This window comes from Camelus dromedarius, chromosome 8 (genome assembly GCF_036321535.1).
Source record: "Camelus dromedarius isolate mCamDro1 chromosome 8, mCamDro1.pat, whole genome shotgun sequence".
Taxonomy (NCBI): Eukaryota; Metazoa; Chordata; class Mammalia; order Artiodactyla; family Camelidae; genus Camelus; species Camelus dromedarius.
This window is the reverse complement of record NC_087443.1, coordinates 23,812,712-23,827,228: the sequence shown is the minus strand read 5'-3', so window position 1 is coordinate 23,827,228 and position 14,517 is coordinate 23,812,712.

Below are 14,517 nucleotides of genomic sequence, written 5' to 3'. Positions count from 1 at the left end.
ATGATGATGATAAAAATGAAATTAAAACCCTATTCTACACCAAAGTTAAAATGTCTGCTATTTTATTCTATAGGTTAAAAATAAATTTCAAATGAAATACACAAAGAATAGAAACATCAATATTTTAAATTCAGTATTAATTAAAACTTAGTTGAATAAAGAGCATAAGTTTTGGTATGAGGAACTTGGAGAGGATATAATACTTTAGAGAATGTAAAGCCTTGGATTAACCATTAGCCTTTGCTTGAGTAGATAAGAAGATCAGTGATTATTTACATACCACTTACCATGAAATATATTGTAATTTATTATTATAAAATTTAGTTTCTGCCTAAGCCTGTCTCCTTAAAGAGGCAAAGCACCTTCCTAATATCATGAAATATAGTGTTTAAAATCCCAAGGACCATTGACTTCTCACTTTGCAATTATGAATATTTAAGATAAGAAACTACATCAGAATATACAGAGTATTTGTTACTGAAAAATGTGTTTTTCCACATGGAATTGTAAATTATTTTCCATGGGAGCTTACTCTTACCATTTTGTGGTTAAGTCTGCTGATTATACAATCACTTATCTTGAAAAGAATATCTCAACCAATATAAAAAAGTCCTATGAGTGCTTGTAAAATTGGAAAAGTATGTAAAATCACTTCTCCTTTTAAAAGTCATTTTGCAAGTAAATTCTTTTTAAAAAACCTCCAAAAAGCAATGCAAAAACTTGATTTTCCATGACAGCAAAAATAAAAACACCTTATGAAACTCTTAGAAGAATGTGTAGGAGAATATTTTTGCATCTTACTGAAAAGGAAAGGGAAACACACATCCACAACTATGAAGAACAATATCGATAAAACAAAAAACTTCTTTTATAACAAAGACATCATAAACAAAAAAAGGTAAAAAATGTATTTGGAGAAGGTATTTACAGCCTATATAACAGTTCTTATCAAGAACATAACAAAAACTCTTACATTTCAATTTTGAAAGACAAACATCATATAGATTTTTCAAGTCACTTTAAAAAGCTGAGCATACGACATGAAAAATGATTCACAAAGGAAAAAACCAAGTCACCAAAACCACGAGAGAAAAATTTCACTTATGATGAGAAGAAAGCCAAATTTTTTTTAAAAGTTACTTTTAAAAAATCATTCTCAGAGTTTAAAAATGCCTGGCATACCTAAAGTTGGCTAGGACTATAAGTAAAAAGGAGGTCTCCCTTCCTACTAGTGGAAATATACATTATGGAGAACATTTGGTCTAGTAAATTTAAAAACTTGACTGTGTCTTCAGGATAACCCCTCAATCCAATAATTAGTATGCACTTCAGAGAAATCTTGCAGGTGAACAATAGCAGATACGTCAAGGATGGCTGTTGTAGCCGAGTACAGTAAAAAAAGGTAGCATTTAAATTTCCATCAATAATATAAATAAATTGTGCAATATTCATATGTTTAAATATCAGGTAGCACTTAAGATGATGAACTTTATTTACATGTAGCAGTATGAAAAGAACTTCAAAACCTAAGGTTCAAAAAGAAATTCAACTTGTGTAAAGAATAATTTCTGTGAAATTTTAAAATAGAAATAGAGAAAGCAACTTGTATATTAACTCTCCCCAAACATAGCATAAAAGTGTACAGTATATATGATGAATTAATATCGTGTGTCAACCTGGCCAGCCCATGGTACCCAGCCAGATGTATGTACTTAACGAAGAGAAAGAGGGAGAAGGAGAAGTGGGGCAGGGCTAAAGATCAGAACCCTGACTCATACTGTACCCTTCAAGTCTCAGAACATTCACAGGAAATATGTGGATCCAACTGCATGTTGGTGGGTGCCTCTAAGGAGGGAGAGAGGCAAATGTTTTGGAGTCAATAACAAAAACTGACTTTATCTATGATATCCTATTAAAATATATCATTATAGATAATTCTATATAAGTATACATATTCATATCTCTAGTAAAAGTGGCAAAATATTAAAATTCATTTATTCCTATAGGTAGGAACATGAACATGATTTTCATTATTCTCTCTACTTTTCTATACCTTTAAGCACGAAATGAATGAGCGCTGCATGAGAGAGTGATTTTATCTCCATCGTGAAAGTGGTGCTGTTTTGTATGAAGTTCTGACTCGCAATTCAGTGAAATGTCCCTCACACTTCCCTGCAAATGGGCTTTGCTTTCATTTCATTGAGCCACATTCAGAACTGCTTATGCAGTCACTAACACAGAGGGAACCATGCTCAGATTGAAAAAGAAAAAGGTTTTGATAACTAAAAGTAAGATATCCAACTGCAAACTAGTAACTTAACTCTGGCTTATTCCTTAATCTCTATAACTTAGTCGATGGGAACTGGTCTTCTAAACTAGACTACTTGGAATTTTTCCAGGATTTAAAAAAAAATTAGCTTTTGATCCAACAAATGCTAAGAGTGAAATGGGCTGCACTGATTTCCCTTCCTCACCCACAGGTGTAGACATGGGGTTACAAACCAGGTTCCTACCACTTCCTGAGCACCTATGGGAGGGGGGGGATCCAGCAGAGCTTGTCTGTAAATAAGTGTTCGGTATAAAAAGGGGATGCAAGACCAAAGAAGCTTGGGAATGACTGAGTTTAAAAAACCTCAGTGGATTCTCTTCACGGCAGGACTGCACAGAGACTTCTGCATACAAATGTATTTGGTGAACTTCTTAAAGAAGGATATGACATGTGGTATGTTACCTTTTATGTCATCTTATTTCATAAAGTGTCTGATTAGACTAGCATCTAGCAAGATGTTATGGAAAATGGATATAAGACACCACCAGTGTCTTTAGGGGCTGAAAAATGGCAAACTATAATTGTCTCTATGTGTGTGAAGGAAATCTTTTAAATTTGTACAATTATCTGTTCTTTCTTGTAGGGAAAGGAAATCAGATGTATCTCATATGACAGACAGAAGGTAGGCACTATTCTTTATATGATAAGCTGTTGAAAATTTGAGGTCACTATTGAGTTGCCTTTACTTTCTTCCTCTCCTGATTAAGTAATTCAGTGGACTTCCTCAGAGGAAAATTAACAAAAATAGGATATATTGGAAATCCCTGCCTCACAGGAAAATAAGTACAAAAGACATTTTTAGAAGCAAGCTCTCCTCTCTGACAATCCCAGGACAACATAATTCTTCACATTTGTGGAGACAGTGAGCTGTTTTCTGCTCAACTAAAACACACATACTCATGTGTGTGTGCGCACAAACACACACACACACACACACACCCCTTCTCATCCCACCATAATACACAATGAAGTTATGAGCATCCAAAAAGTTATCTATTTTGTGAAAGACAGCAACTCACCATTTATTCCCCTGAGCATCTGATTTTCATGCTTTAATAGCATTACAGAAAATCCATTCTCCACTCTCTTTAGTACAGAGGCACATGATGAGTTCAGCAGCCTTGTCTTCATTTGAGGCCAGTCAACATTTCCCCAGCTCAGTCAAGTTGCAAAGAGCTTTCCTATCTGATGTTAAGTATTCCAGCGCATCTCAAACTAGCAAATAAGGTGAAATGGGGAAAAAAGGAGTAAGAAAAATAAAATTTTTTAAAATGAGTTGCTCACTAGGTGTTGAATTGGAAGCAATAGTGAAAAGGGGTTTTATATTTATTCCTTTGTTACCCAACTTATTCAAAACTGATATTCATTTTCAACATCTAAGAAAATCAGAGGCAGCTACGATGTTGTAATAAAATGAAACTGAATTCAATTTTTCATCACGAAACACCTCACATGGCACTTCGGGAGAGCCACAGATTCTCTGAATTCAATTTCTTCATTTTCAAAAGAAGGAAGTGATAACTTATAGAATAGTAGATTCTATAAGTTTGGTTTACTTAATGCCCACTCCAATTCTGAGTGCAGGACCATCTCTACTAAATCTCCCAGAATGCTCAAACTAAAATTAGACCTTCCAATAGTACATCTTTGTGGTAGAGGTGGCCAAGCATCATGATTCTGATAGGGCAGTGACAGCCACTGAGCAGAGGGAAAGTCCTGCCTCCTACCTGGCTACAATTCTAGCCATTCCATTTCCAGTCCCACCCCCTACCAAGGTGATAGCTGCCAGCACACCTTGAGAAAAGACATGACTTCCTTCCATGTCAAATCCGTCTTTCCCACTTAAAGACACTGGGCACCTGCAGTCTGTAAAGGAATGCTCCCGCATAAGAACATCCCTTCAAGACTGCAATAGGTAACTGTTTCATCTGAACTCACAGTGGCAGAGATACTTAAGCAAAATGAAAAGGCAGAGGAACTGCTCTCAAGTGAAAGCAAGAGAAAAACTCTGATAAAATAATGAAATTTTAAATTTATCAGATAAAGAATTCAAAGCATTGGCAATACAAATGTTCACCAAATTAGGGGATACAATAGATGAACATGGTGAAAATAATAACAAGGAACTAGGAAATATAAAAAAGGCTCAATCAGAAGTAAAGAATTCAATACCTGAAATAAAAAAACACACGAGACAGATGAATAGCATGTTAAGTGATACAAAAGTACATACAAGTGATTTGAAAAATAGAATGATGGAAATCACCCAATCAGAACAGCAAAAAGAAAGATGAATTTTAAAAAAAGTTAAGAGAGATCTGAAATAATATTGAGCATACCAACATATTTGCATTATAAGGGTCTCAGAAGGAGAAAAGAGAAAGAAGGGGATCAAAGATGTATTTGAGGAAATTATGGCTAAAAAATTCCCAAACCTGAGGAAGGAAACAGATATTCAGGTACAGGAAGCAAAGAAGGTCTCAAATGAGATGAATCCAAACAGACCCACATTAATACATATTGTAATTAAAATAACAAAAGCTATAAATAAAGAGAGAATTCTAAAGGCAACAAGAGAAGAAGAAAGAGTCACATATAAGGGAACCCCCATAAGGCTATTGACTGATTTCTCTGCTGAAACTTGGCAGGCAGGAAGGAAGTGGCGTGATATATTCAAAGTGCTGAAAGGAAAAAAACCCCTGCAAACTAGGATACTTGACCCAGCAAAATTAGAATTTAGAATTGAAGAAGAGATAAAGAAGTTCTTAGACAAGCAAAAACTAAGAGTTCATCAATACTAAATCAACCCTAATAGAAATGTCAACAGGACTTTTCTAAGTGGAAAAAAGTAAGAATCTATGGTAAAAGGAAAATGCCACTAAGAAAGGCAAGTATATAGTAAGGACTGAGGTTAAGTCATTTAAATCAGCCAGTACAAAGACTAAAAGACAAAAACTTATAAAAGCAACTGTAACTACAATAAACAGTGAAGAGATAAAAATGAAGATGTAAAATATGACATCAAAGATCACAGAATGGGTGGGAAGGCAGTAAAAAATGTAGATGTTTAAGAATGTGTTTGAACTTAAATGACTACCAGTTTAAAACAAGTAGGTATAGTAATAGGTCAACTTACATGAATGCCCAAGAAAGTCTGATGTTTCGATTCGAAGGCAGGAAAAGACCAATGTCCCAGCTGAAAACAGTCAGGCAGAAGGGAATTCCCTCTTCTCAGCCTTATTGTTCTATTCAGGCCCTCAGCTAAATGGATGAGGCCCACCCAAATTAGGGAGGGAACTCTACTTTCCTCGTTTTCCTGATATAAGTGTTTATCTCATTCAGGCGCCCTCTCATAAGCACGCCCAGAATAATGCTTGACCCAATGTCTGGGCAACCCCGGCCCAGTCAAGCTGACACATGCAATGAACCATCACACACTCTACTTCAGATTCAAGCACTGTATCACAACCTTTCTGGAGTTCACATTACAGCAGAAAGTCAGGAATGTATCTAAGCAAATGATCTCATCTCCATGATCTTTCTCCCGGCACTGAGCCCTGAATTTACCTGGCAACCACCCATCTCTGTTCAAATCAGCATATTCTCGGGCACTGCCATACAAGACGAAACCTTTCCCCATTATTATCCTTTTGGTCCACTTATCCAACATCTCACTCGTGTGATGATCGTTAATTTCTAGTTCCATGGGCTTTTGGAAAGGAAAGACTTCTTCAAACTCAAGGGTAAATGAGAGAAAGAAGAGAGGTCCTCAAGTTAGAGCATTAATTAAACCAGACCTTTGACCTATTAAAAATTAATCAGCTGCCAGTCTTCCTCTGTATCTCAATGAACTGGGGACGGAGGCTGGGTTGGGGGTGTCTTTCTTCTCCATGGCCAATGAAATGAAAAGCCCTGCCATTATTCTATCATCTCTAGGGATCAGACTCCCAGGGGCTTTCCCATCATACAAACACTGATGCTCAGTGATTGTTGGGTACCTTCCCAATTTGATTGTTTCAGAGTAACAGTTCACCTCTTAAAGACCTTGAGCTTTTGGCTTCATAGACTCTAAATTGTGTTACACCATTCATTTGAAGAGGGTCGTTGCCCAATAAAGCTGATCTATTTCTTTTTCCCACTCAGCAAATGGGTTATTTGATTTTCTCCTCCTCCCAATTAGCATCCGTGGTAGATTTCCTAACGGTGTGATTTGAGCTTGAAGGTTAAACATAGCATGCCTGTCTGTTGTTCAGATCAATGCTGCTCTGACATTGCTATTCCTCACCTTAACTTCCATCGATGATTAGATTTAAACCAGCTGTTTTTGCTAATTCAGTAATTAGTGACTTGGCAAAGCACTAATCGTATTGGGAGGTAGAAAAAAAATCACTCAGATTTACATACGTAATGAAATTTCAGCATGAAGATGTTGCTCCGAAGAATGAAAATATCTAATATGAAGCTCAAATTTAGAAAAATTAAAAATAAAAATTACTAAACGCTCCAGCACCTAAATTCCATGCAGTTGTCTTCATTCTGCAAATATCAAATGCGTGACTTACAGAATGCCAAATGCTTTACCCACATTACTGTCATCCCACAGTGACTCTAAAAGGTAGGAACCATCAGCTCCACTTTACAGATGGGAAACTAAAACCCAGGGGTGCTTGATGCTTTTACCGATGTCACATGGCCAGAAAATGAGAGAGCAGATACGCCAGCTTAGTCCTGTCTAACCCAAATTCCATGTTCTTCACATTCTTTCCCACAACTCTTACATGCTTTCTCCCCCTCCCGGTGGATAAACTTCTGTGAAAGTCACACCTACCCCAGTTCAGGAAAGCTGATTCTTCATATGAATGGCTGGGATGCTGTGTCCAATGGCTCTAGAGAGGGAGGTGGGTGTATGGAACTTAGGTCTCCATTTAAAGATCCAACATTGTCTGTGTATTTGTTCATGTGTTAGATATTATTATTATTAACAGTGTTGGAATTTCTTCTGTTGTCTGTGTACATCAACTTATATTACAGGGCTATAAATGGCAATTCCACATGCATCAACCTAACTGCCAGCATGGAAATGTATTCTTTTGTCCTCAGGCCCAGTGGCATTCTCTATATTTTTCTCCTAAGAAAAATTACTGAACATTAGAAACAAATGTGACTTTTCTTCTATTATCCTATGCCAGGTTTGGAAATAAACAGCTAACTGATGACTAGACCTAGAATATTTTATATAGAAAATTAGTTAAAAATAAATAGATGAATCCAACAAAAAAGTATGCTTATTGAATGAAAAACTCTCAGATAGTATGGCTCAACATGCATTATCTCATTTAATCTTTCTGAAACCATGCCTGATAGTGTTAACAGAAACTAGTGACTAACAGACATTCTTGAGCTTGTCTTACAGCTTGCTAAAAACTCCTCTGCTTGTAGCCTGCCTTCACTGTGCAAGCTTACTCTAATTATTTTGTTGCAAATTGCATAACCCCCAGGCTTCATGTAATCTAAACAATAAGATGTTTGCCCAAGTTGTTTTCTATCTGCTTGCAATCTGCTTTGTCGAGTTCAAAGTCAAGCCAGCTAAGACTAGCTGGGACCACCGACCCTAAAACAGGTCCTGCACAAGTGTCCGATGAATGAACTTCTGACATCAGAGAGCCAAGAGCTCCACCCTCAGATCATGCTAAGCACCTCCATTTTTAAACATGTGTCCCGTGAAGAAGCATGTAACCCAGATACGCTGCGCAGAACACTGATGACTTCACCTTTTCCCGAAGTCCAATCACCTTTCCCCATGCCTAAGACCACCGGCTTCTTTATCCCATAAATATCCCAAGCCCCTAGCCTTTGGAGGTGGGGTTCAGATTTGAGATGAATTCTCCCATCTCCTCACTTGACTGCCTTGTGAATAAACCCTCTCTTAGCTGCAAACCCCAGTGTCTCAGCATTTTGGCTTGCAGCACGTCAGGCAAATGAACCTGGTTCAGTAGCATTTCCAGGGACGTTGTCCGGTAGGGTTTATAGAAATGAGAAAATTGTGGCTGGAGAAGGCCAAGTGCCTTGCCCAAGGTCACAGAGCTGGTGAGGATGAATGCTTCTGTATTGAAGCCCCTGTAATTCTGTACCCATGATAAACAGAGCCAATTAATCCACATGTTCTTTAGTGCTAAGCCTAGAGAGGTTTCAGAACCCCCTCTCCACATTGAGTGTCCCCCCACCAAAAAAGCACATAGTTCTCTCAATAGGCACGTGGATTGCTGGAAGTGGTACACACTTTGAAATCGAGCTCTAACCTTAACACTAAGATACTAATAATGCTGGCAAAGCCATTTAGATACATTAGGGAAGGAGGCAGGCAGCCACATCCGGCTGCTGCCTTGCTTTGGTGAGTTAGTCCATCATGTATGGTGGACCTGAATGCCAGCTTCTCTAATGGGACGCCCAGGCCCACAGGAAACAGGTGATTCCTTAGTCCACCTGCCTGCCTTCCCCAGAGACAAGCACCAGTAAGCCCAAGAATTTATCCTGGAGGGCTGAGCCACTGTTTACAGAATTCAAGTTTCATTTAACTAAGAAAACACATTTTAAAATTGATTTTCTCGCAAAACGCACTTGGGTTGTGTAAATGTACACAGAAAGTGGTTTTCTAAAGTTAAATAACAATTTCCTGGAGAAAGTTTGCAGAGCAGCCTCCAAGTTAAACACACACATATAAACTAAACTCCATTTCTTTCCACGCCAACCAGGTCTCTTTATCATTTAAATTAGGTGAGTTGAAGTGTGCACAGAGCCTGCACCATGCAGTGTAGACACTCAAAACTTCCCCTTTCCATGCTGATCTCCTTTTTTTATAAGGATCCCTTCCCCTAGGTGACTCTGCAGATAATTGAGAAGAATTTCGAACCAGTTAAGCTCAATCTTCCAATTAAATTACAAATAATGTAATCAAAAATATTTTAACATAAAGTCCAAAAATTGCAAACACCACAATTTTAATTATCTGTAACTAATCCCTTAGGTTCATTTTTTTAAATAACTCTTTAGCCTAGTCACTGAAAGACAAAAAAATAATTTAAAATGTACATATAATTCCTTTCGGAGAAAATATTCAAAGAGACTACAGAAAAAGACAAAGAATCCAGAGTTCATAGAGAGTTGTTCTGTATAATTATATTTGTAAGAAATTAGATTAAGAGGCAGATTAAGAAATGGTGAGATTGACCAAATCGTTCTGTCACAGAAATAAATGATATTTGCTACATAATTTCTTTTCAAAATACTTATTTCTAAAATAACAATGTGGAAAATATTGAAACCTTATTTAGAAAACAAATACATAATCTCACAACACATAATGTTTGCTAGTATTTTTTATTATTTATACTCAATAATTTTTCTATATATGTTAGCATATAGTTAAATGCATTTATTTTTATAAGTTCAGGATTTTATATGTGTCTGCATATGTTTTTATGTGTATAGGTGTATACATGTATGAATGGATGTGTATGTGTGTATATACAGCTGTGTGGACCAGTAGAGGTGCACATGTATGATGTGTATGTGTGTGTGTGTGTGTGTTTTTGTGCGTGCAGGTGTATAATCATTTATATATGTATATATGCCATGTGTGTTTCTGTATATCTGTGTTTATTGGTATGTGTGGATATGTCTTCATTTATTCAAATGTATGTATGTGTGTCTGTGTATATGTCGGTATGGTTGTGTGTGCATGCATGTTTGTGTCTGTATGCCTATGTAGCTGTAAGTGTATTTTCACCTAAAACTATATGTAGTCCCCTCACCACCACTTAATTCTGAAGAGTTAACTACTTTTTCTTTATTATTTTTATTCTTTTATTTTTCTGTAGTTTTATGTTCCATAGTTGAAAGGATCAAATAATTTACAAGATTTGCTGCAGAAATCCCACCATATTTACCTCTCCTCCTTAGCAACTAACTTAAGTCTGTGAGCTAAATCTCCTATTATTTGACTTCATGTATCTAAAGGATACATTTATATTTCTATAATCTTAAATTTTTAGTCTTAAATATTAGATAGTACTCCCCAAACATAATAAGGAGGCTTAGCTGTTTTTCATTCATTCTCTCTACCACAGCTCACACCCACTCGATCAGTCTCACAATTTTCTCAGTATACTCTAATTCTGTCGCGATCCGTAGTCATGCCTACTTTGGTGTATCCATGTAAACTGACTATTCATCACTGATGACTTCTTTTGTCTAACAGGACACTTTTCCTTTAGCTTATTTTCCATGAGCTTATCATGATGTTACAATCAAATCCCTCGAGGTGTATAATTCTCATGGCAAGAAGTTGGGACACGTCAGTTGTCCCATCACTTCCGTCTGCTTGAGAGTCCCTCACAGGGTTTCTTAGGTGCTCCAGACTGGACAGATGGCATTCTTAGACTGCCCGCTTTGGGGGATCTGCACCATCATCCTGAGGAGTCTGTTTGCCTTTGTTGTGTCGGGGCCTCTACTTCTTGGATCCCTCATCTTCCTCGTTCTTGCTTTAACTATGAATTCGGTAAAGTATTTCTTTAGTGATTTCCTGAGGAAGGGAGTGTATGAAAGGCCACTGTTCTAGAGTACTTACATCTGATAATTTCTTAATCTACTCTCACAATAATTTGCCTGGGAATAGAATTCTAAGTGAGAAGTAATTTATTTTGAAGGTATTGCTCCATTGTCTTCTAGCTTCCACAGGTGCAACTGAGGTGCCTAGTGACTAATGATCCTCTGATTCTTGATTCATTGTATGAACTTCCCACTCCCCTCCTCCCCTTCTCCTCCTCCTCCTCTTTCTTCCTCTTCTTCCCCTTCTCTCTCTCTCTCTCTCTCTTTTCCTCTCCCACTTCTCTGAATATTTTCTGACCCCACAGCTACAAAATACGTATTTGGTAGGGGATGAGATATTTTCTTCTAAATCTCTTATCATTCAGTACATTGACGATACTCAACTCAATACATTATCTTAGATGATTACTAAGCCCGTTCACTACTGGAATATTTTCTTCATTCTTGGGAAATATCTCTCATTATTTCATTGATGATTTCATTTTCTCTCTTTTAGTTCTTCTCTCTAGAACTTCTTTTTTAGGGATGAATATTAGGTTACCTCTTCGACTGGTCCTATAATTTTTTTCTTATCTTTTGTCTCACATTGACATCCCATCTTCTACGCATTTACCTGTAGGCTATAGAATTCTAGTTTGACTTTTTTTCCCCTCTTAGAACTTTAAATATGCCATTCTACTGTCTTAAAGCCTCCATTTTTGTTTGATGAGAAGTCAGCCATTATTCTCATCATTGTCCCCCTCTATGTAATATTTCACTTTTTCTCTGGCTACTTTCAAGATTTTCCTTCTAGTTTAGTCTTAGTGTGAGACCCAGAGCACTGGAGGATTTCTCATTATTCTCCAACCCTGTTTCCAAATACGGGCAGATCTGAACCTCAGGGGACATCTCTCAGATGGCCTGCCCACCCTCTAGCAAAGGGTGTATTACTTAGGTATTGCTGCATAACAAGTAACTCCCCCTCAAAGTACACCTATTCCTGAAGTCTCTGAGGGTGCAGGGACAGCTGACTTATTTCGAGTTCACCTTGATGACATTATGTGGGCCCTCCTACTAGATTCTCATTTGAGACTGAGAATAAATTTTTGTTTGTCTGTTTGTTTTTGCAGCCCTACACCCTGGATCATAAGGTCACAATTACATGTAAAAGTTGCTTATTGCTGTGGGTTCCCACTTTGATATAGTTTCAGCTTCTGAAAATTGCTGATTTTTTCTCTATCCAACAATACATTTTTTAAATTTTTTAAAAAATTTTGGGGGAGAGGTAATTAGGTATGTATGTATGTATGTATGTATGTATGTATGTATGTATGTATGTATTTTAATGGAGGTACTGGTGACTGAACCCAGGACCTCATACATGCTAAGCATGTGCTCTACCCTGAGCTTATACCCTCTCCACAACAATACATTTTTTTTAATCTAGCATTTTTAACTGTCTTTATTAAAAGGGGCTACCAAGGTATCTACTTGATCTTACTACCAGAAGCAAAAGTTACTGTTTTTCTGCTCTGAAAAAAAACAAAAATAGTGTTAAGGTCAATTAAATGGTATGCTCTGAATTTTGTAAAGCACATTTCAATGGATACAGCACCACTGCACCAACTTCTGTATTACTGTTTGTGCTCTTCCACTCAAACTAACTATCCTCTTCATACCTTCTTCTTGGTCGAGTTCCAAACCATCTTTAGTGCTCAAGTTCAGCTTCCAACTTAAAGTCTGTCTGCATATTCTGGCCAATATTAATTTGAAACGTTTTTGGTTCTTATATCAGATACACAAATAATTTATGTTATAGGGTTTCAAATAAGATAATGAATTATCATCTCTATTTTATGTATTGGGAAACTGAGCTAAGACTACATAAAGCAGGAAACACTGAAATCGGTGTTTCAAGTTTTCTGCTGATACCTCACCTTGAGGCTGCAATAACACACAACACCAAATCTTGCTTATTTCTTTGCTACTCACAATTATATCTCCAGGACATGAACAGCTGTAGTTCTTAGGCTAGCTTGAGATGGAGGCAGCTTTAACCACCAGACTGTATTTATTAATAGCCCCATCAAAAGGACTCCCAGAACATGCAATCTCAATAAAAAGTAGGCCTGCTTCACCTCTTACTTTAACTATGAAGTAAGTGTTACCCAAAGGGGTCCTAACAGGCACTTTATGGTCCTGAACAACCTGTCCTCCAATGAGTAAGGCTGATGTTTTCTCACCTGTGTCTCACCTGCAGGAGCAGCAGCTACAGCTCAGCTTCATCCTCCCTCTTTTTCCCATCCTTGCTTCCTGAGTCTCTGGAGAGTTTAGATTTAGTACCAGCTCATGGTTTGGGGGACTTGGCTCTCAGTGATAGTAATACCACCAACCCTGCTCTTACAAATCAAAACTATGTAAAAGAGCTTTCTGAAGACTTCATAGTGTAAAGAATATACATTTTAATACAACTTCACGTATCTCCCTATGATAAGCGAGATGCTGCCGTTTTACTGAATTACTTTGCACAGATTGAGAATGCCTGGTGAACACATCCCTTCTTCTGTCCAGGTTCCCATCTGGGCTCTGCTATGGAAAGGTTATGACTAGCAATCCCAGACATTTCCTCCAACTTAACTCCTGATCACCATCTCGTTTCCTTTCTCCCTGTCAATACACACTTGTTAAAATCTCTCTTGATTTTGTCTTGTGTAGGCGTGTTCCTAGTACCCTAATGCACGTCTGCAACTTAAGACAAGGGACTGTGTCTGTTCCCTGCTGTCCACTCTCCATGGCACCTATGATGATACAGGCACGTGGCTGGCCCACAGGAAGCGTGTGTCAAATCAACTTTTAGGAGGGGCCTATTCCCATGAGCTCTTTCTCCAGCTCCATGCCCCACACTCCACTGTTTCTTAGGAAGCCAGCCCAGATTTGGCTTTTCTGTCATACATATCTTTACACTGCCAGAGCTCTGAGCTCATCCGATCCCTCACATCCACACTCACACACCGTCCTCAACAATCAGCAAAACAACACACAACCAAAAAAACAGCCACCACCGTTCCCTCTTGTACACACATCCACTCTACTAATGTGCTGTTTAAAAATAATAACTAGCTTCCACATACCCTGTCAAGAGCTTACAATTCACTTAGGTTCACTTATTAACAATTCTATGTGTAAATAATATTTATCTCAGTTTTCCAAATGTGGAAAGTGGGGTTCAGGAAATATGAATAGATTCCCCAAGGTCGCACAGTTATTTAATGGCTCAGTCGGATCTGGCATCCTATGACTATCTATGATCAAAACATCACATCATCCTCCGGAACACTCAACATCTTGTAGGATCTTGCTCAAGGGAAGGATGAAGAGCAGGTTCCCCAATTTTCCCCCCAAGCAGCCTTAGCACCAGGTCTGTGATTTCTGTGGGTGATCAGAATTAAGCATCTTTATGTGCAGGCTTCTCTGGGAAACACAGAAATGCACGGGGCCTTGTATCATGGTTTTAGGTTTGTGTGTAGCACAGAAGACATGTTGTAAGTGATGTCTGAAACAGAAAATTCTCAATTTCGAAGTCCAGGATTTCATAGTAAGAG